The sequence below is a fragment of the Triturus cristatus genome, chromosome 7 (genome assembly GCF_964204655.1).
Source record: "Triturus cristatus chromosome 7, aTriCri1.1, whole genome shotgun sequence".
Taxonomy (NCBI): domain Eukaryota; kingdom Metazoa; phylum Chordata; class Amphibia; order Caudata; family Salamandridae; genus Triturus; species Triturus cristatus.
Window position 1 is genome coordinate 334,371,559 of NC_140590.1, and position 21,073 is coordinate 334,392,631.

Genomic DNA, 21,073 nt, shown 5'->3' on the forward strand with positions numbered 1-21,073 from the left:
ATTCTGTCTATCCAGGTGATACGTAGTTCTTTCCTTGACAGGCAATGAGACATGCTCTGAGCATACAAAAAGAATATACTGCTTTCTTGATACTAGAATTTCTTTAATTAATTTAGTACCTGGACCTCTCCATTTATTCATAAGCAATTCAGTCAATATGTCAGGTAAGGGACCAGGGTCCGAATGCTGACTCTGATATAGTATAATGAGTTGTTGAATCATATAAATCCCAGCTAACCTCTGCTCATCTGGGGTGAGATTCAAAAATGTGCGTACTACTGTCTCATCACTATATTTTCCGGGACTGTCCACCCAATGAACAGCTGCCCTTGCTAAATCTTGTTCATCCATAGAATCGAGAAAATGATAACCCCTTCGTTCTCGGAGTAGTTTGTCGGCGGTTTGGAACGAATGCTCGTTAGACCTTATGTTAATTATAGGTATTTGGAAATTCCTGTCATTATCTGGACATATTGGACGTATTTGGTCAGTATGCCATCTAGTCTGATTCCTATTACAAGATCTTCCTCTACCTACATAGGCTATGGTGTCCGACTGTCCTGCGGGCAGTCCTGACCCTTCTTCCTCGCTTTGCTCGAACTCGTCTGTCTCTAATCTCTCTTCGTGTAGGCGTTCTATTTCTTTACGGATCTTTCGGCACATGGCTATTATACAATTTTGCTTATCGTGTCTCCCTTCTGATATATTCTGGCTCCATTTTGTAAGAATTTTCATTGCTTCCGGATCTACCCCCGGTCGGTCTTGATTTCTGATCACACAGTTTATGAGGAAACGTAACAGTTCCCCCTGTATCTCTACTTTCTGGTATTCCATAGCTTTGTTAATACATTCTGGATCTCGCCCTGTTTGAACAAAATGATATATTTTATCTAGATGCGCAGTCATTCCTGGTAGCTTCGCTAAATACCCTGCGGCTCGTCTGATACGTAATGATGCCAGGATCATTTCGTCCTCTTTACCGAGCACCGGGTCATATCTACAATCTATAAGAAGTTCCTTAAGCGTACGATCACTTACGAATTTGGGTGTACGTGAATGCGCTGACTCTTGAAAAATAAGTTTATTTATTCTAGGTGGCGTAGAAAAAATATTGGTAGCACCTCCCGTGGCCCCGTCTGGGGCGTCGGGTGTGAAAGGATTCGTCGAACGTGACACAGCAACTATAGGCGTGGACTCAGCTATAGAAGTACCTGTAGGAACAGATGCAGAAACAGATGTGCTTGCCGGAACTTGTGACTCGATTTGTTGCTGTAGGGATACGGGTGCTGGATCTTGGCGTTGGACCTCCCTGGTATGCGGTCTACGTGGGGCGGAATTAGCATACTCGGGAGCTGCGTCATCTAAATATGAGGAAAGAAAAACATCCTCTGCGGTTCTAGGATGCCCCTTAGGATGTACCTTGATTGGGAATAATGGGGGTGGCAAGTCTTTCGGTATCTCTGGAGTAGCCTTAGGTAATCCTTCGGCCAGAAGGGGATACATACCATTCATAAGGGCATTTCTTTGTCTGTCTACTTGCTCTGATTTCACTCGGATACCTTCCTCAATTAATAGATTCTCTCGAACTTTGCTTGAACTTTCTTTACTCTTCTCTTCCTGTCTACGTGCTTTTTCCGTACGTCTATGAGATTCTTTACGCCATAACTCAACGGCGTCTTTCTGTGACTGTCTGACTTTCCTTTTCCATAACTCCTCCTCGACTTTCATGATGCACTCTGCATCCCAGGTCCCCGCTGTGGGCCACCTCTGACTTTCTGGTAATCCCTTGGTGTAGTCTACCCATAAATCAAGAAATAATATAGCGTCTAAGCCATGTTTGTGATACATAAAGTGCCCTGGAGTGTCCCTAGGAGGAATAGGGACGGCTTCTTCGAGAACCCCTTTTCTGGTAGTGATCTGTCTTAATTTCGAAAAGAGCGGCATATTGAGAACTGACCTTATACTTGATTTTGACCTGATACTTGAATTTGAACAGACTTAATACAATAAACACGATAATGAACAGTCATTCATACCACGATATACAGAACATACTTAAACACTTTAAACATTAGACATTAAACCTTTAACTGAAACAACAATGATGATCGTCTGCATAACTAAATCACCATGCTTAATTCTTGACACTTACTAGATACTTCGGAACACTTGATATACTGCTAAACAGTACAGATACACTGCTAAAACAGTGCAGACCGGATTTGTGTACCCAAACCCGTCTTGACCGGCACAACCTATGTGCACGTCAGAAATGCCTCCCCAGCAATGGTACTCACCGGGTAGCTTCGGAAACGGAAGGCCTCAGTAACTTGAACTTGAACCGGACTGGACTCGACTCGACTCGACTCGTCGGACACTGGGCTTGACTTCGGACTGGTGGGTCTCTGTATACCTCGGATCTTGCTCTCTCAGCTAGGCTCTGGTCGGGATACTTCGCACTTCTCACCGCCTCGTCTGGGTGTTGATCGCAGTCTCAGTCGCCCCCGCTTGACCGGAGGGAGATACAGGAAATCCTGCTGGTACGCGTTATTGTCCGTCCAGCTGTGGCAGGAGACCGGGCCTGCAACTCACCGCCGGCGCGTGAGATGAGAAAGTGTCCCTGTTCGGGCGCCATCATGTGGTAAATAAAAATTCCTTTACCGGGACTGAATTTGATACAGAAACATTATAAAATAGCTCAGTAAAATGAGAGGCAGAATCCGTGATATTAGAGTTTCGGAATGGGCTTTATTCCAATAATCGATTATAATCGGATGCTTCAAGTTCCATCACCACGGGGGTTCAGGAAGTGAAGTACATACTTTATTGACAAGAAGTAACTTTTATAGTACATACATTATAATGAAGTGAATATAGTAGGCGTAACAATTGATAAGGACATTGACGTTTGGTCTGCGTAACCGAAAATGGGTGTAATAATGAGTAAAAAGAAACATGATTGGTTATGATGTAATACATAGGTGGATCTATAAGATAATACTTGGCATAGATGCGCGCGCAGCAGTATGACGTGTAATTGACGTGTAACTAGGGGGTGACGGGGACTTGACATTTAGCTCTATATGTGGAGACGAGAAGTCTGGGGGGTCAAGTCAACCTAATCCCAAATCATATCTAACATCCTATGTTTAAAGAACTATGTTATCCACAAAAGAAGGACTCTCGGACAGAATCTATTCTATACTGACTGTGCGTGCGTGTACAAGCGTCTAAGTGTCTACACTGAATGCGAGGGGGTAGGAATATTCCATGGTAACAGGGCTATGAATTACTTGCATGAGGACAGAGAAGTTGGGCCTTTTTGCTTGGTAACTGGAAGAATGTTTACTTAAACTACTAGGCAGGAATGCATCGGCTGAGGGGGAAGCAGATAATTCGAAGGTGAAATACAGTTCTTGGCAGAGAGTAGGCTGATGTCAGGCTTCGTGAGCCGCGCAGAGAATGAGACAAAGTTCATGGTCACAGATGCAGGCTCGGACTGGAGCTTTCAGAGGCAGAAGGCAAGAGGAGTTTTGATGACAGAATCAGGGCCTACTTGCCTGGACTGTAAAGTGGCATAAGTGAACCATATAAAGCCGGTGGCCTTTCATATTTAGGAATGGAATATCCGGCCTATTCATGGCGGATCTGTCAAAGGACATGTTGACGGTGGACGCACATGTGTTTGCGTCTTCATAACTGGAACTGGAGGGAAACATACATGTACTTGTGACATGCACATGGGACCGTTGGGGTCCAAGATAGGGGACATAACTGACCAGAAAAATCCATATTTCCACAAGTGTCCGCTGCAGGACCCCGCCCCCGCGGCCCAAAATGACCGCCGATGGAGGCTCAGGGGGAGACGCCGGGCCGTGTGGATCAGGAGTCACACCGAGGACACCCCAACAGAAGGAAGTCCGCTTTGGCTGTGGCGTAGGCATTACCCGATGCTGGCACCGCAAGCCCTTCAATCGGGCCCTCAGCAAGTGGTGGGCTGGACTAGTCGACAGGAACGCCGGGCCTAGCGGGCGCGATCCACCACGTGCTGCGACCGCCAATGTAGTAGTCCCAGGTGCCCCCAACGACAATGATGCAGGGGCCAGGAGGAGGCGAATTGTGCAGACCCCACCGAGGATGCCACTGAAGTTTGCCGATCCGTGCGGGCTCCGTCCTTGATGGGCGAAGCCACTCCATTCTGCGAAGAGAATGGTGAGGGCAATGTGCTCGTCACTGGCTCCCAGTCGCCGGCGCCAACATGCTAAGGGCCCCGAACAACAGGCCCACTCTTTCAAGAGAAGCCGGGGCCTTGCGTAGAAACTGGCCGGACGCGAGCCCAGAGGACGTCACGGGAGCCGTGCCCCCTCAGGTGCAGCAAGACCCACCAGCCACGCGTCCACACGACTCAAGCGCCGCGTAGGTGATGGCCAGTCGCCGGCGATATCGCCGCGTCCCCCAGATGTTCAGGGCCTCCGCAGGCATCGCGTAGAAGATTGCAAACAGATGAGGCAGGATAAATGTAGGATAATGCAGACAGGCTCAGCGGAGCTCTCCTAAGTTGCAGCCGCCATGTTGGCACACTAGGCCACGCCCCTCCATATAGTGTTTTTTTAGTCACTTCAAACACTGGCTTCATTCCATCTTCCAGAAAAAAAATGGTTCCAAAATAACTTTTACACAGGGCTCAAAATACATTAACATAAATGACCCTGCTTCAGGGTCTCTAATCTTTACTGCAGTAGGGAATTCACATGCATAATCCTTAGCCACAGCATTGGTGGGTTGGTGGGGGCTCACCTGCTGCTGCAGTCTAGCCATGTACTCAGATATCTGGACATCCATCCTCAGCACCACAAAATCCCCAAAACTTGCAGGTGAAGCACCTCTCTAGCCCACTTAGATCAGGCCTAAAACAGAATAGGAGATGTAGCCATCAGCCTTCCGCCCTTATTGTAATGGTGGTTTTATTAGGAACCTAGCTGGATTTAGGTGGGCAAACCAATAAACAATTAGGTATGTATTATATTAACGTTAATTATAAATATTTTGAATGCTGACAAAAAGGAAATCAGGTCACGTGGCCAGTAAAACAGGGTGATAAAATGAAGGTGTCCTGGAGAATCAGTGTTTTGAAGCCTGTGGGGGTGAGCTAAACAGCTCGTGCATGAATACGAAACACCTGAAAGAGAAAGATAACATTTAGAACTTCATAAACTGGACGTGTTAATATGGCCGTGAATAGAAGTTAGAAAATAATGAATGTGCACACTGTATATTACTCATCAAAGCAAGTATTGAATAGGCTGTCCCCAACATCACAATGTCCTTCACCTGGTAGTGTCAATTATTCGGTTGGTTAAAAAGCATCTCCAATAGAACTCTCGTGTGTAGATAAACAACAAATGACAGAAGCTGGAAAACTTAAGGTGTGAAGGGGGTGTGGGGGGGGGGGCGGGGGAGAGTTCATGACGATTTGGTGGGGAGGTGTAAGTGTTCATGACGAAGAGGAAATAAAATTCAATACCAGCCCCATGGAAGGCTGTGTTTAAGACGTCTCGCAGACTGAGTTCTCAGACTACCTCCACCGGGTGCGTGTTGCTGCGGTGCCTGCGACTGTGGGACAAGGAGGGTTGCAGTTCTTGGGGGTGCATGGGGTTGGGACAGTTGGTATCCCAGTGGCTCGGCGAGGAAGTGTGATGGTGTGAATGCGGGTTCCTCTTTCTCCCGGTGGCGGTGCGGATGCTGATGGTGGAAATGGTGGTGGCGGCGCCTCTGAAACGTGCACACCGCTTCCACCCCGAGGCTCCGCAGGAAGCAATGGAAGCTATCGGCGCTCAATTAGTGACCACACCGTCATCCGCTTCAGTCAACACGCATACACAGACGTCACCCAATGATTACACTGACACTTTATTTGTGGGTGAAGAACTGCTGCAGGTTTATTTCATACAACATAGTATGATAATAAAATTGGGTTATCTTACGGGCGATCCAGGGCAAGCAGCCCCTTGCTGCTCCGCCCGCCTGGTGAGCCAGCACACACGGTGGGTCGATGCCCGGCAGTGTGGCACATAATTATTTACAGATCATCCACTGGGTCACGTGATCTGTCTCCTACTCCCGCCCCTTCCGACAGGGGCGGAGCGTGTTGTGGCACACCCCCGGTTGGTCAGGCCCCCCAACCGCCCGAAGGACTAACGGGGCGCCGTCGCGGTCTTCCCAGAACCCCCTTCGGCTCCTGGACCTTGGCTCGGGCACCCTTACTGTGCCGGACAGGGGTACCCTTACTGTACCGCCTGTCGCAGAGGTACCCTTACTGTACCCGTCTGCCTCCAGATCGCCCTGTAACTCCGCCTGCAACGCAAAAAGAAAACATTAAAACATTCCAATAACGCGCGGTTTCTGACACGTGGGGTAAGCGGAAAGGGTGGGATTACGCGTGTCCAGGCTGGAGCGGCGCGCAGGGAACAGAGGAGGAACTGGGCGAGAGGGCCCCCTAAGTAGGGGGGCAAGCCTCGCCCCCCGCCCCCAACGGCCCGCCTCCAGCTACACACTATTGGGAGGTCATAACCTTCGTGGGCGTAGCCTCGCGCGCGAGGCAGCAGGGGGGAAGGCTCCGACGGGCGGCCACTAGAGGGCTGCCCTGCTGATGTCCCACTGCTTGGGACGCGGGCAGCGGCATAGTGACCACACCGTCATCCGCTTCAGTCAACACGCATACACAGACGTCACCCAATGATTACACTGACACTTTATTTGTGGGTGAAGAACTGCTGCAGGTTTATTTCATACAACATAGTATGATAATAAAATTGGGATATCTTACGGGCGATCCAGGGCAAGCAGCCCCTTGCTGCTCCGCCCGCCTGGTGAGCCAGCACACACGGTGGGTCGATGCCCGGCAGTGTGGCACATAATTATTTACAGATCATCCACTGGGTCACGTGATCTGTCTCCTACTCCCGCCCCTTCCGACAGGGGCGGAGCGTGTTGTGGCACACCCCCGGTTGGTCAGGCCCCCCAACCGCCCGAAGGACTAACGGGGCGCCGTCGCGGTCTTCCCAGAACCCCCTTCGGCTCCTGGACCTTGGCTCGGGCACCCTTACTGTGCCGGACAGGGGTACCCTTACTGTACCGCCTGTCGCAGAGGTACCCTTACTGTACCCGTCTGCCTCCAGATCGCCCTGTAACTCCGCCACAGCTCTGGGGAGGCTACCGTCGCTGCCAGAGCCCCCCTCTCCTAATAGGTGTTACTGATGTCCCTTGCTAGCCAGTGCCTCTTGTACGTCAAGCAGGAACATGTCCATCCCTACCCTGGACAGGTGCACCCCATCCGCCTCATAATACCCCTCAACCCTCTCCTGGATCAAAGCATGTCTGATGAAGCCCATGCCCCTGCGCTCCATGAATTTCTGCATGGACCTATTGACCCTTCTACGGGACCGCTCTACTGCCGCCGGGGACCTGGCCCCTCTCCAAACCCTGCGGGGGACGATTTCAGACCACCAAACCTCGCATAACCCCCCGGCCTGGCTAATGGCCTGCAAGTCAGATTGCATTGACAGGAGCAGAGCCCTCCTCCCCCTGGCAACCAGGTCATTACCCCCTAAGTGCAAGATGATAACAGAGGGCAGGACCCCTACGACTGCCAGGCGCTGTTCAATTGTGCCGCGGGCTTCACTCCATTTCATGCCCGGGGAACCCAACCACACAAGCTGTGTATTAGCAAAGTTCTGCGACCAGTTCCTGTGTGCTGCCCAGCGTTCCAGCCTCGTGATGTAGGAATGGCCCACCAACCAGACCTGGGGACCTGTCAATAAAGCGATGAAACTGCTTTTAGGTAGTCGTATCTTTATTACACACACAAAAAATTCGATACGTTCATCATAATGGACAAAACCCAGAGCGGGAACAAAAGTCGGGGCTGCACCACAGCATTAAGGACGGACATACCTCTTAAAACAGTCCGATTCCCATCGCCCCACCCCTTTTACTCCTTCCGGGCCCAGGCCGGCTTTGGCCGCTGAAGTAGCGGCACCAATTCTAAAGGAGTGCGAGGAGAACCTGCGCCCACCCCCCGCTAGACCAGCTTTAGCCAGCGATGCTCCTAGTAGACGATCGAACTGAAATTTGGTGAGGGGGGATCCGTCCGCATGAACCAGGAAGGGACCCGGGGATACTGGACGCAGAGCCAGGTATTCCCTGACCATGTGGACCGGGCAGTACCTGTTGTCCCCTAGGGTCTGTAACACCACCGTCTTCCCCCTCCCTGCCTGGTCTGTCTTTGATCTGCGAATCCGTAGCTCCAGTGCTGCATTGAGGGTCACATCCGCAATCCCCAGCGCGGAATCAGACAGGTCAACTTTAGACTTTGCCACTAGCTCGCTGACCCTGAAAGCGCCAAAGAATGCCAGGCAGAAGGCCGTTGAAAACAGCCTGGCTTCGAACAGGGAGAAAGTCACCAGGGGTACCGCGTCTAGGAGGAGCTGGAGGTCTCTGAATTCAATGGGCGCCCTGGTGTCAGGTTGTCTAACCTCCTCCCTGGCCCAGCCCTTCAGGGCCGCCCTAATCTTGGATGATCCCGTGGGGTCGCCACTACCATCTAACCTGGCGTCGTGGCGCACTGCTGCCAGGTGATGACTAATCCAGGAGTGCGATCTGCCATTCTCCTTGGCCCACACCACAAAGGCCTCCACCTGTTCTTCCGCCCCCAAGGCTGAGGCACCCAGCGCCTCCCCTACAGCTCTGAAAGTCGCTAGCTGCAAGTCGTATTTCCGCCGCGTCGCTGGCGCCAAGGACCTCTCCCCCATGTTCCTCAGTCTCTCCCCCACTGAAGCAAGCGCCAGAGGTGGTCCGGGAATGGTGTCATCTCCGCCCTTGCCCGCGGCCAGGCCTCCTGGAACCGGAGCCACTGAAAGCGAGAAAGAGCGTCAGCTGCCACATTCCGTACACCCGCGATGTGCCGCGCCCTACACTCGACGTTGCTGCGCAGACCCTCCCTGACTAACTCCCTCAGCAGGCTCAGGACTAGCGGGCACGAGGCAGTCAGGCCGTTAATGGCGTGCACCACCGCCATGTTGTCTGACCAGAAGACAACCTTCCTGTTGCTCAGTGAGGCCCGCCAGAGATGCAGTGCTACTACAATTGGGAAGAGCTCCAACACTGCCACGTTCTGCGTCACCTTCTTCTTACGCCATGCATTGGGCCATCGCATCGCGCACCACTCTTCCCCCAGAATCACACCAAAACCTTCCCTTCCAGACGCATCAGAAAACAAGCAGAGCTCCTGGCTGGCTATCCATGGGGCCCTCCAAATCACCGTCCCATTAAAGCCCGTGAGGAATTCCGCCCACATGGCAAGGTCAGCCTTCAAGCCCGCGGTCAGTCTTACAAAATGGTGCTTCTGAGTCACCTTTGCCGTGGCCCCCGCCAGTCTCCTTGAAAACACTCTGCCTGCTGGAATCACTCTTGCTGCAAAATTCAATTTGCCAATCAAGCTCTGGACAGCCCCGAGGGTCGCTTTGTCCTTGCCCAGCAGCGCCTGGATATCCTGTAACAAGCCCAGTACCTTCTCAGCGGGGAGCCTCGACTCGCCCTTTACCGTGTCTAACTCCACGCCAAGAAAGGTCAGTACCTGCGCAGGCCCCTCGGTCTTACCTGGGGCAAGGGGAACACCCAGAAACTCTGCCAGCTCCTCAAACCGACTCAAGCCTACTGCACACTCGTCCGACCCACTCGCACCGAAAAATAGGAAGTCATCTAGATAGTGGGTCACCTGTGTGATCCCGTGGAGTTCCCCCAAGGCCCACTGGAGGAACGAACTGAAGGCTTCGAAGTAGGCGCAGGAGACAGCACAGCCCATCGGCATGCAACGATCATAAAAGAACTGCCCTGCCCACTTGAAGCCTAGCAGATGTTGACTAGCTGGATGAACCGGCAGCAGGCGGAACGCGGATTCAATGTCCGCCTTCGCCAGCCACGCCCCCTTCCCTACTCTCCTGACCATGTCAATGGCCATGTCTAGGGAGCAGTATACCACAGAACAAGTACCCTCGTCCAGCCAGTGGTTCACCGAATTTCCTTCAGGGTATGACAGGTGGTGGATTAGGCGGTAGGTGCCCTGTTGTTTTTTCGGCACAACCCCCAGTGGTGAGACCAAAAAATGGTCCAAGGGCGGGCTGCTAAAAGGTCCCGCTACCCTACCTGCTGACAACTCTTTCCTCACCTTTTGGTCCACCACCCCGGGCATATCCCTAGCGGATTTCAGGTTCTTCGCATCTCTGGACTCCAGCGGCCCATTGTAGGGAATCCTAAAGCCATCGATGAACCCCCCCGCCAGGAGCGGTCTGTCCCGGAGCAGTGGATACCGTCTAATGAGTGGGAGGATATTTCCCAGGATGATGGGTGAAGGTCCCTTGACAGGGGCCGTGGCGCTCTGTGGTGCAGCCAGGAATGCGGGGGGCGTGACTGGTGTGTGGGGGGGAGGACTGACGAAGGAGGGGGCCCATGTGTGGTCTCAGAGTCGGGCGTCAGTCCTGGTGGGTGCTGTGGGCTGAGGTGCGCTCTGGCTGGAGGAGCAAGAAGTGGCGGGGTGCTGCGCGCCGCACTTGCTGCAGCTATGTGCGAACTTACATGACCTCCCCCAGGTGCAGTTTCCCCCATTGTAAAGGCGGCACGTCCCAGAATTGAATCGCTTGCCCTGCCGCTGCCCCCGCCCCCTGCCACCCCGAAAAGGCTGCTTGAATGGGCGTTTGGGAAACTGGTCCTTCTTTCTATCAAATGCCTCCCCCTGCCCTTTATATGTCTGGTCCTTCTTCTCCCTGGTGGGGCGGCACATGTGTTCCACCCAAAGCTGAATTTCCTTCTGGTCCCACCCCAGGTCCGGGCATATGGCCATTCTTTTCCTGAAATCCTGGTCATAGTAGAACCAACCTAGCCCCCCAGAGAGCCTAGCCTCCTCTTGTATCGTGCTGGCATACTGCATTAAAGCCTCACTCTGTTCCGGAGATTTCTGCACTATGACAGCTGCCAATATATTAAATGCAGATGTCCAATTTTCGATCGTCTTGTCCGGCCACCGCTGATACCTGACCCTCTCCTCTTCCTTGCGCCCCATCTTTCTCGTGTCCACCCCCGCAGACCCATGCATAAGTAATGTCAGGATGTCTATGTACTCTCTCCTCCAAATCCCTTCTTTCGCGGCCTGCGGCACCAGCCATGCCAGGGAGCAGCGGCCCAATGCCAGCGGTGCCTGGGTGACAAGGGGCTTTGGGACCTGAGTTACACCCTCCCCTCCAGACGCCGCAACACCCGCTGCTATGGCGGGCGTAGACTCAGCAGCAGCCGGGATGGGGGGTGTGGCAATCGCCTGTGTGGGTGGCGGGGACGCCAGTGCGCCGGCCGGGGGGGTGCTTGCTGCAATACTTGTGGAGGGGCCAGCATCCCCCGGTGTTGACAACCCCAAGGCTCCCCCCAGCTCACCATTGCGCCGTTCTACGGTTGTACTCTGCCCAGCCCAGACTTGGAGCACGGGCACCTGAGCGGGTGCGGGGGCCGCCGCCGGAGGCAATTGTGGCGGTGCGGCCAGCGCGTCGAGGCGGCTCTGGAACACAGACATGAGGCCAAGCATCTGGTCCATGGCTTTGCCCATCTGGGCCAAGTCAGTGAGTCCTGTGGCTGATTCGAGTACCGGAGTTGTTGCGACTGCTGGGAGGCCGGAACGTGCTGCAGTCGCCTGTCGTTTCCTGGCGGGCTGGGCCTCTGGCATGTCTTTTGACGTGGGCTTACGCACCCTGGTGGACCTCCAGGGCTCTGACCCCGAAAGGCCTGGGGCGCCCTCGGAGTGGGGGGGGGGTTACGACCACGCCCGAGTCCTCCCCCCTGCGGCCCTCCAGAAAACCTTGGGCCCACGCCGTGCCCTTCTCTCGGGCGAACGCCATAAAGTCCGCCCAAACCCCTTCCTGCGGTGCGCTCGACTGCGTCTCCTCGACCGACGTTTCTTGGGAGAAAAGTGGACCCGGTGTCCCGATATTCTCCATGGCAGGTGGGCTACTCCGAAAGTACAGCTATGCGCGTCCCCTTGCGCCTTCGCCTCGGATCCTAGCCTAGGCTCGCGGGCAGTCCCTCACCGGATCTGAAATTGGGGAAAAGAGCGGGGTTAGTACAGTAGAAAACCCTTTTTTTTTTTTTCGTGCCAAGAAAAACAGATGCGGCCCTTATTATAGAACACAATGGCGTATACGTATCGGTTTGAGCTAAGCTGACGGTCGATTTTACAATGGAGCATTTGACGGTTAAATTGAGGCCTGTGTGTGATCAACGCTGGTAGTGGCGTCATAATGAAAGAAAGCATTCCAGCGACAGACAGCTGAGTGGACCCTGCCAAAGGGAGGCAGTGGTTGTAGATAAATAAACTGTACCCTGACATGCATTAGCGTCACGTGTGCCTCCTGGTTGTTTACCTTTTTATTTTTTTTGGGAGAAATCTGTAACCAAATAAAACCAGGTGTTTGCTCGGAGCTGTAGGAGAAGTGAATTCCCCCGACAAACGGATGATTTAACAAACAGGACGCTCGCCGTCATGGGACAACAATAAATCACCGTAGTTGCCTCGACATTCATGAGGGGCCTGACAACTGCCGCGCAAGGAACTGCAGCATCAGGTGCTTTAAGAAGAACACTCGCCTTTCCCTACAATGCCCGCGCTGATAATCACTCCAGTTGAAATGATTTGCCCAGAATCACAGGATGGACGCAACCTCGAGACTCGAGCCCTGGTTTCCTGCACCAGAGTCGGCAGCGCAGCCGACGGACCACCTCTCCTCCCCTTCTTAACATTTGTGTGAGGCCTGGAATCGCCGCGGAAACAATTCTCACCCGCAGCACAAGCCGCCTCACACCATTTACCTGAAAACGCGACAGACAATTAAAGGAGAGGCTCGGCGTCCCGCCATACGGCCGTACTACTGTAGCGCGTGTTAACTAAAAAACACGTTGGACAAAACCGCCGGCCATGACGCGCTGCACAAGTTCACCGTTGCCTGATGCACCTTGATTACTGGGAGCGCGCGCGTCGCAGCCCTTAACATCGGCAATGGCCGCACCGTCGCTGACCACACGCAGCCACGCCCCGTGCCCAACGTTGTTCGATCCTGTGCAATACCACGTAACCCGGTGTTGTGTACCTGAATAAAGAACTTCTACTATCCATACGAACTGCTTTGTTCTTCACACCCGGTCCTCCCACTTGTTGAGACTAGGCAGTAACACGTATTGCACTCTTGTGTCGCGTGTTAACCTTAAAAAGCGTGGGGCCCAAGACCGCCGGCCATGGCGCGCTGCGCTAGGTCACCGTCGCCAGCCACACCTTAATTGCTGAGAGCGCGCGCGGCGTGGCCCTTACATCGGGAACGGCCGCGCCCTCACAGACCACCACGCCGCCACCGCCCGATCCACAACGTTGATCAATCCAGCACAATACCGCGTAACCAGGGACTCCCACTCGTTGAGAATTAGGCAGTAAACACGTGCGGCCAGCACCAAACTTCGTGCGCCGAACCCGACAAACTCCATACCTCACGCCGACACGGCTACGACCTCCCGATACGTAAATCTAATGCAGTCAGGGAGCACAATCCGCCGAATGGGAACGCGACGGCACAACAATCCCCAACGGATCCCCCATGTCCATTACAACCCGGCACATGTCTGGTGGCCCCCGACCTGTCGTGGGAGAACGGGTACTCCTATTCCCGCCGCGCGGCTGGCTATACCGTGTGGGCCAAAGAAAACCACGCGCTTACCGTGGGGATGGAACACACGACTTAGAAATTACGTCCCTCACGCTGTAACACCCGAGCTAGCTGGAGAACGGCACACCAACCCCAACGTAGCCCCCATGTCCATTCGAACACAGCCCATGTTTGGTGGCCCCCGACCTATCGTGGGAGAACGGGTACTCCTACTCCCTCCGCGCGGCTGCCTATACCGTGTGGGCCAAAGAAATCCACGCGCTTACTGTGGGGATGGAACACACGACTTAGAAACTCAGTGCCTCACGCTGTGCCAACCGTGCCGGCTAGAGAACGGCGCGCCAACACTTTTCCCTTGAGATTGCAAGGTGCTGGAAGCCTTCGGAGGATTACGTGAGTTCTTGCCCAGAGTCACATGACGCGTGGGGCTACATTCCAGCACTGAGGGAATATCTCGGCGGGAGCTTTCTCGAACCATGAAACCAGCTCTACGTGGGAACGGGCTCAGACTCTTTTAGCGGTATAATAATTATCGCCGTCTGCGTATGTGAGAGCCATAACGGGGGGGGGGGAGGGGGAGGGGGGGAGGGGTACCTCCACACCGGGCTCCGGCGAGCTCCTGCCTGCGGGCCTCCGATCTGCCTGACTCGCGCCGCGACCCGCCCACACGCTAAGGCCTACCAACTTGGGACCCTGAACAATGGCCGGGCAAGCTGCACGCATATAAACGGACGGGAGCATGCCAGACCGTCAGTCCTCCGCCCAACCCTCCCGCAATCGCCCCTACGGCCCATGACCCCCACCTCCAACAACCCGCATTGCCCCGCAGGGGCGCGGGCCACTGCTTGCGCCCCCCACACCCATGGCCTCCCGGGCCACAGGGCCCTGTACACCTGGTCATGCCCAGGGACAGGGCCGGGGTGGGAGAGGTCAGCAAGACTCACCGGACGAGGAATTCACGGAAGCACGACGTCGCTGGAGGGGGGGCCTCGATCAGGTACCGCGGGACGGCCGGATTACGCGTGTCCAGGCTGGAGCGGCGCGCAGGGAACAGAGGAGGAACTGGGCGAGAGGGCCCCCTAAGTAGGGGGGCAAGCCTCGCCCCCCGCCCCCAACGGCCCGCCTCCAGCTACACACTATTGAGAGGTCATAACCTTCGTGGGCGTAGCCTCGCGCGCGAGGCAGCAGGGGGGAAGGCTCCGACGGGCGGCCACTAGAGGGCTGCCCTGCTGATGTCCCACTGCTTGGGACGCGGGCAGCGGCAGTCTCGTTATCCCCGCATCGCATGAGGAGCACGAGCAGCTGCTGTTGCTGAGCTCGAGCTGCCTCGGAAAACACAGGGACCAGCACAGGGGTAGAGGTGTATTCTGGAGTTTCAGTGCTACTGCTGGCGCTCGGCTCCAATGAAGGCTATGGCTGCAGCACAGCGAGCGCCGCTATGAAGAGCAAGCAGAATGGGAGCCACACTGAGAGCATGGCTGCTGCGGGCCGTGCCCTAAACGGATGCTGTACTCGGCCCCCCATTCATGCAGGGCACTTTTGGCTGTGTACCGTCTTCTATGTCTATGACTATGTCTTTGTCCGCATTACAACTAGCTACGTCACAACCGAGGAACGCCTTGTACCTACCTGCACGGAAGCCACAGCTGTGCATGAGGGCTTATCGGGTTGAGCCAGGCTGCCATTTTAAAGTTATTTCAACATGAGTCGTTGAAAAGGACGCTTAAACCCCTCAGCACGCGGGATTCCCAACAACAAAGGCGTGCTGGAGTGGATGCCTGTTTATGCCCAGGGGGCCATAGCATGCCTACTAATACAGGAACACCCTAATCAGTCCCTGCTTGTGCCCCAGGGGCACTGTAAAGTGCACGCTACATGAGAGCGACGGAATGCTGAGGACACATGCCATGCTGGAAATGGAAAGGCAGAGTGGAACAGCTGTGCGTAAGGACTGCCTGCGTGTTGCTGCTCGTTTCCGCGGCAATACTCCAGGGGAGAAAACATTTTTTTAAAAGGTGGGACATGCACCAACCATTAGCCATTTGGAGGCTACGATTTTTAAATGACACAGGTAAAAAGCCAGTCCAAAGTGTGGGAGGAGTCAGACTCCACAAAGTACAGACAACAGATCGCCAGTGGCGGCTCCTTCGCTAAGGCGGAGGAGCATCGCCTCCCTGCTCGTTGAGCAGTGGAAAATGAAAATAAAATGATGATAACAAAAACTTACCATTTTATTTTTCTTTGTTACTCCTGGTGGGGCAGGGCTGGCTCACCGCAGAGGGAGCAGGAGTGGTTTGCTCTCACTTCCTACATATGCATGGCGCTTTGACCGGCCCTCTAGGGCAGGCCAAACAGTCATGCATAGTTGGCATGTTCTCTATTGGGTTGTGTTGCACAGCCCCGTGGAGAACATGCCTAGCCTCCCCAGGCACTGCCCGAGCGGCCACACAGGCCGCTCAGACCAATCAGGACGCTGCTTCTGGAGCGTCAGGATTGGCTGGCAGAGTCCGGAAGCCTGGGTGCTTCCAGACTCTTCAGGCAGCAGGTGGGAAGAAGACAGGAAGACAGAGAAGAGGCGGCGGCAAAGCAGGTAAGTTTATTTGTACTTTTTCATTTTTTCATCAATGCTCCCTCCGCCTCACCACTCCCATTCAGAGGCAGCCACCACTGCAGATTGCCTAACAGCGCTGTATAGACTCGACCTAAAAAGTTCTCGTTGCAAAGCAAGCAGTGGAAGCATAGAAGCCAAACCCCATCTCTTGGGGAGAGGAGTTGGCCTAACAGGTAGGAAGGTCAACCTGGAATCTGGGGAACTGGGTTTGAGCCTCGGCAATGACACTGAACATCCTGTGATTTTGGGCAAATCACTTAATCTCCCTGTGCCTAACAAAATAAACATTTGCAATGCAATCAAGGTGCCCCCTAGGGTATTGCCGCGCTACATTGTATTGCTGCGCTACATTGTATTGCTGCGCTACATTGTATTGCTGCAGGACAGAAGCGCGCTGCGCTAGCGAAATATACTTTTTAATATAAGAACTCCTAATTTTGATATTTAGGTTGAATATAGTTTATTTTACCTGGATTTTAATTGCGCTGTGAGCGCGCATGCTGCCCCCACTTGCATTTAAAATATCGCATTGGCGAACTACTCACCGCTTCTAGAGCGGGCCCCGGATCATCTAGGACGCCATAATCGTTGAGGAATCGCTGAGGAAGCGCCGTTTGTCGGCGCCATCTTCGTTAGTATCGCTCTAGCGCTCACGCGCTTGGGAGGAGTGCCTTCATAAGCTTCAGACTCAGGTGGGTTCAGCCTGGAACAAGGTGCCCCCTAGGGTATTGCCGCGCTACATTGTATTGCTGCGCTACATTGTATTGCTGCAGGACAGAAGCACGCTGCGCTAGCGAAATATACTTTTTAATATAAGAACTCCTAATTTTGATATTTAGGTTGAATATAGTTTATTTTACCTGGATTTTAATTGCGCTGTGAGCGCGCATGCTGCCCCCCACTTGCATTTCAAATATCGCATTGGCGAACTACTCACCGCTTCTAGAGCGGGCCCCGGATCATCTAGGACGCCATAATCGTTGAGGAATCGCTGAGGAAGCGCCGTTTGTCGGCGCCATCTTTGTTAGTAGCGCTCTAGCGCTCACGCGCTTGGGAGGAGTGCCTTCATAAACGGGCCATGAGGACGCGCAGCGGTTACGCGCAGCAGGAGCGCCTGATGAGCGCCGGAGGAGCGCCAGAGGAAAGCCCGTTTGCGCACGATCGGGCCTCGGGCTCAGACACTCTGATCAGGTAAGAGTTTATACTCGTGCTGACCTTCTAGTTTGTAAGGGAACAACTATTCCCCGGTGCTTACATACGTTAGACCTGATGAAAGGCCACCGAGCATGTAATCATTGCCCTTTTCTCATATCGGAACAGGCTTCCGACGAGACTAAACTGACGACAACCCTAAAGATGGCCTTACTTAACTGTCGATCCCTGCCTGGACACAAGGAGGAAATCTCACTCCTAATCACCTTCAGAGATCTTGATGCTCTGTTTCTGGTGGAGACTTGGCTGGGGGAACACTCGGACCCAGATTTGGTCGAGGCACTACCCCCAGGATACATAGTACAGCACAAAGACCGTCCAGGAAGAACAGGAGGAGGGATTGCAATTATCCATAGGGAGAACATAAGTTGCCGTCTACCGGATACGAGCATTCAGGGATGTAAAAGTACTTATTTTACCCTCCATCCCTCATATGAGAGCTCGATAGCAGGGCTGTTGATCTACCGACCACCAGGCCCTCTTGGTACATTTCATGACAGCCTGTTGGAGGCGGTGATAGGCGGGGTCTGTACGACCACGAATTTCCTGCTATTAGGAGATCTCAACATCCATTTTAACAAGCTAGGAGATAGGGCAGCGAAAGACCTAGAAAATGACCTAGAGAGCTATAACCTTAACCTTAAGGTTCAGAGTCCCACGCACAAGTCAGGAAACATTCTTGATCCCATTTTTACTAACGTTGCGACTATAACAGTCATGGAGCCTTATCCTGTCCCTTGGTCGGATCACTCGGTGATTCCTTTTTACTGGAAAATATCCAGGACAAGCACTACCACTTCCTTAGATAGAGCTTTAATAAGATCCTGGACAAATCTTGATGTGGACAAATGGAAGGGACTGTTAGAAAGCAGCGAGCCATTGGATAATTCCAATGTGGAAGTGGCTGTTAACAACTTTAATCAGTGGATCACCCAATCCCTGGATAAACTTATACCGAATAAACCCTCAACAATTAGGAAGGGAGAGCTGAAATACCCATGGTTTACCTCAGATTTAAGGCTATTGAAACAAGAATGTAAAAGGGCAGAACGTTACTGGCGGAAGGATTTTAGTGTTGATAGGAAGATCAGTTATAAAATCATACTGAAGAAATACAAAAATTCTCTTATCACCACTAAAACTGCTTTTTTTGCGAACAAAATCGAATCCGCCGTCAATGCCCCCAGGGAAATGTTTAAGATTGTGAAGCTCCTGACTAAAATCCCAGATCCCCCCGTAATAGCAGACGAGCAGGATACAAGATGCGAGGATATGGCGAACTACTTTCAGACCAAAATATATAAAATTCTGGAGACGATCCCGGTATTGGACCCGGCTATACATCACAGGGTGCCTCCTCGGGAGGAAAGAAGGGAATGTCCAACACTCTCTGAGTTTGCCCCCCTCACGGAAGAGCTTCTCCCCTCTCTGATGAGGAGTATAAAAAGTGGATCACCGCGAGATCCAGCTCCCATGAAAATTCTCAACCAGGCACTCCCAACCATCAGTAAACCGGTAATTAAGATGGTTAACACCTCTCTGGAATCGGCCACGGTTCCAAAGGCGTGGAAAGTGGCCATGGTCAGATCTTTGATTAAAAAGTCGAACCTCGACCCAGAAGACCCGGCTAACTATCGCCCGGTATCTTTGTTACCTGGGATGGGGAAACTAACCGAAAAATTGACAAACATCCAATTGGCAGCATTTCTGGAGAAGCATAATCTTCTCCATCCATCCCAGACAGGATTTAGAAAGGGACAAGGCACTGAAACAGCATTGTTGAGGGTGGTAGAGGAGGCCAGAAGGATTTTGGACGCAGGTGTCAGCGCTGCCATTATCCTTCTGGACCTCAGCGCCGCCTTCGACACAGTTAACCATCATCTGCTGTTGACTCGACTCCGAAACATCGGGGTAACCGGAAAAGCCTTGAAGTGGCTTAGATCCTTTCTGGAGGAAAGATATTTTCAGGTGTTTGAGGGCAATAACTGCTCTCGCCTGTTAGCGTTACAGTGTGGGGTACCACAGGGGTCGTCCCTTAGCCCCACACTGTTTAATGTCTACATGGCCCCGTTGGCGGAACTAGTTGCTCCGTTTGGCATCCAGTTAATAAGCTATGCAGATGACACCGAGTTGGTGTTTTCTCTGCAACAAATAGACGCCCCCCCGAACAATCTGGCTAATTGTTTGGAGGTGGTAATAAACTGGATGAATCTGTCTCAACTTAGACTCAACGGAGGAAAAACTGAACTGATGCTCTTAGGAAAACAAGATATTCCCGATCATCTAGTTTGGCCTGCCAGTATGGGTGCTATACCATCGCCCAAGCCGGAAATAAAGAGCTTAGGCTTAGGCTTCTGGCTCGACAATGTTTTGTCCTTTGAAACTCAAGCCAGAAAGACCTCTGCAGTTTGCCATGGGAGACTGAAATCCCTGCGCAAAATCCTGCCTCAACTTCCTGAAAAAGCAAGGAAGACCGTAGTTCAGTCCTTGGTTCTATCACGAATCGACTACGGGAATGCTATATACCTTGGGGCTCCGACTTCCACTTTTAAAACTTTGCAAGTGGCTCAGAACTACGCTGCCAGGATTTTGACTGGAACTAGTCGTTATACGTCGGCGAAGCCAGCTTTAAGATCGCTCCACTGGCTCCCGGTGAAGGAGCGGGTGCGATTCAAATTTCTCTGCATCACATACAAGATATGCATGGAGAAGGCCCTTCCATTTTCGAAAATATGATAAGTCCTTATAGGCCCCAACGTAATCTCCGCTCGAGTGAACACAACCTGGCAACTATTCCTAGGATAAAGCGAGCCCGCTCGGGCGGCCGACTCTTCTCTCTGCAAGCAGCAAGAGAATGGAATGCCCTCCCGGGTTATTTGAGGCAGGAACATATCTTCCTTCAGTTTAGGAAGAAACTTAAAACCTTTTTATTCCCTAGAAATAAGTGTGTAATAAGAATGTAGATCGGACTAGCCCAGAGTCACTTTTTGCCAAAAAGCGCTGGGATGCCTACGGGTAGCCATGCGCTATATAAGTGATTTTTACAATTACAATTACAATTACAATCAGTCTCGCCTTTGGGAACTTATATGTATTTAGCTGTGCAGCACATTAGCCTGGGTGCTGAAACATCTACTGTTCTTTAACATGGAGGGAAATTATATCCAGACAGTTCCTTAACAGAGGGAGGCTCAGAGCAAGCCATTGAGCATGCAAATCCTCCACCCCGCTTCTCAGCAGCACACTGGGCTCACAACCAGCATGGTGGTTGCAACATGAGCTCATGGGGTGAAGGGTAGCTAAGAGCCAGTCCTGGCTCTGGGTACTGGGTTTAACACAGTAATAGTAATCCCTTCCTATCCACAGCCTTAACCCAAAGTGTAAACTGGTAAAAAGAGATGCACCGCTCCCTCACGAGCCAGAGAGTGGATACGCTGATTTCCAAGTCCCCGGGCAAAGTTTGAGGAAGCAGCCGTCTCCCAATCCTGGCAAGGTAATG